Genomic DNA, 3,057 nt, shown 5'->3' on the forward strand with positions numbered 1-3,057 from the left:
TTTAATATGGATAAAAGTAAACCTCTAAATACACCTGTTTCAAAAGGTCAATATTTGAGCAAAACAATGTGTCCTCGAGACCAAACAGAAATTCTTGAAATGGAAACTGTCCCCTATGCTCAAGCAGTGGGCAGTCTTATGTATGCTATGACAAGCACAAGACCTGATATTTGTCATGCTGTAGGACTAGTTAGTAGATATCAATCCAATCCTGGAAAAGAGCATTGGCAAGTAGTTAAAAGAATATTTAGGTATCTGCAAGGAACTAAAAACATGGGTTTATGTTTTGGATTAGAAGATCTTAACATTGCAGGATACACTGACGCAGATTTTGCAGGAGATGTAGATGACAGAAAATCTACGAGCGGTTATATATTCTTATTCGGGGGAACAGCTGTTTCTTGGTTAAGTAAGAAACAAAATTGTGTTGCAAAATCCACAATGGAAGCTGAGTATATATCATGCAGCACAGCGGTAAGCAATGCTGTTTGGATTAAACGCTTCATTAAAAGTTTACATCTTGGAATGCAAGATGGGCCTGTCAATGTATTTTGCAATAATAAGTCTGCCATCTCTTTAATAAAAAGTGGAACTCAAAGTTCCAAAGGCAAACACATTGACATAAGTTATCACTATATTCAAGATATAGTGGAAAGAGGTGAAGTAAAAGTAGAATTTATTCCCTCATCAGAGATGGTAGCTGATCCCATGACCAAAGGGTTAACTCTAGATAAATTTAGAGAGCATGTAGCAAAAATGGGATTAAGGAAAATTTTATGAAAAAGCTACATGGTAAAAATAGCATGATCAGAAGAATTCAGGGACACCTGAATGAATGATGATATGTATTTTTTATTTATCTCAAATAGGGTAACCTTGGAGATAAGAAATTGAATAGAAATTTTTTCAATTCAAATTACATATGGTTATTATGTAATAGATCATTAATTATAGTATTGAGTATGAACTGTATTCTTAAACTATGGATAATTAATCTATTTGCCTAGAATATACGGCAGATAAGGAGTTGACATGTTTTTGTGATACTAAAAATAAACATGTACAACTAAGGTTTCATTACTAATTATAATAGTATGATCAAGTGGGAGATGATGGTATAAAGGATGATCACACTATTATTAGTGTGGTCATCACCACACCAGATCATGTAGATTTTACAGAAAAGTAAAATTACTTCCTGTGGAGGTAGCAGATCAAGAGTAGTAACTCTTGACCAAGAGTAGTAACTCTTGACCAAGAGTTGTATTGGGACTCTATTTATAGAGTCCCATGAGAATGCAGAATAACAACTTCTATTTTTCACGTGAAATATTTCATTTGTTTTCTCCTGGTTTTCTGCATTCTAAATACTCTCATTCTCCACTGGATTTCCACCCTAACGGAAGAAATCTTTTCTGAAGAATTTACACAGATCCTACGTTAAAGAATCCAACACACCCACACATATGCGTCTCAACCCTCTCTTCCTTCCCAGATCTTGCTTCCAAATCACTCCCGGAGATAATGTCAGCCAATGTAAACCACACCATGTACGAGGTGAAAGCAACCTCCAAAAACTGCACCCGCCTCCGAAAGAAGCTCAAGAATCGTCTCGATCTCTTTCAAAAGAGATTTCTCGACGATTGCCTTGAGCTCTTCGACGACACCATTGACGAGCTTCTCACAACTCTCTCCGATCTCTCCCCTCAGAAATCAACCTCCACGCATTACCATGACTTACAAACGTTGTTAAGCGCCGCGATGACCGACCAGCAGACGTGCCTTGACGAGTTGGTTGACAGCAACGCAGGAGTCGGAGACGAAATCTAGAACAGCTTGTCTAAGATCTCTCACCATCTAAGTAACTCCTTGGTCATGCTCTAACACTTTGCTTAATTAAACTATATTTTATGATTAGCTTTATAACACACAAACATGTGTACGTACTACATAAATGTGATGCAAACTTAACCATCAAAGCCAATATATATATATATATATATATATTTTTTTGAAATCTATGTTTATTCAAAAAACTGAAATTCGGGACAACGCCCTACAAAGATAGAGCTAATTGCTCTAAAATAACAATGTCAGAAATACAGTTGGGGGATTCTTCAAGCCACACATGATCCGTTGAGGTCCTTATTGCGTATTGGGCAAGTCCATGAGCCGCTGAATTGGCTTCCCGTTTCACATGGCTAACCTTCCATCCATGAAGAGACTCCAAAACCAGGCGACTGTCTTCTATAAGCTGCCCATACCGTAGCCAATTGGGGTTAGAATCATTAATAGCCTTCACCACAAGTAGAGAGTCCCCCTCTAGGAGAATGTCGTGAGCCCCAACCTCTCTACAGAATTCCACTGCGCAGAGAGCAGCAAAAGCTTCTGCTGTGGCCGGTTCATACACTGCCATGATGGGCTTGCTAAGGCCTGCAATCACAAAACCCTTCTCATCACGAATCAGTACACCTACTCCCATCCGCATCTCCTTCAGGGCTATAGCTACATCCCAGTTCACCTTAAAAATACCAGAGGGCGGAGGTTCCCATTTCGGCCTATTAACTGAAGGAGTAACAATTTCAGCTAGAGGCTTGGCATTTGCGTTGTGGAAATGTTGGAGGGAGGCCTTGGCTTTAGCAGCTACCTCGTCAGGATGAGTAAAATGTCCCCCATGGAGCACCTCGTTTCGTCTCTTCCAGATTCCCTTGGCTATCATTACGAATAGTTCCAGGTCCTCCTCTTGCATTAGGTTCACTATTTTCTCCATAATGTCCATGAAGCATTCACCATCAACCACCGTTTTTTGTAGTTTCCTGCTACTCACGCTCCAGACATCCTGGGATGAAACACAATCCCATAGAATGTGAGTGATGGTTTCTGGACTCCTACAGCATATCATGCATTGATCGTCTCTCCGCTTCTTAAGCCAATATTAATATATATATTATGCATACATTCTTAATGATGTAAGATTTTAGTTTTTTTTTTTTAAAAAAAAAAAAAAATTAAGGTAAAAAGAAATTTTAAAACCTTTTTTTTTTTTTTTTTTTTTTT

The sequence above is a fragment of the Corylus avellana genome, chromosome ca2 (genome assembly GCF_901000735.1).
Source record: "Corylus avellana chromosome ca2, CavTom2PMs-1.0".
Lineage (NCBI taxonomy): Eukaryota > Viridiplantae > Streptophyta > Magnoliopsida > Fagales > Betulaceae > Corylus > Corylus avellana.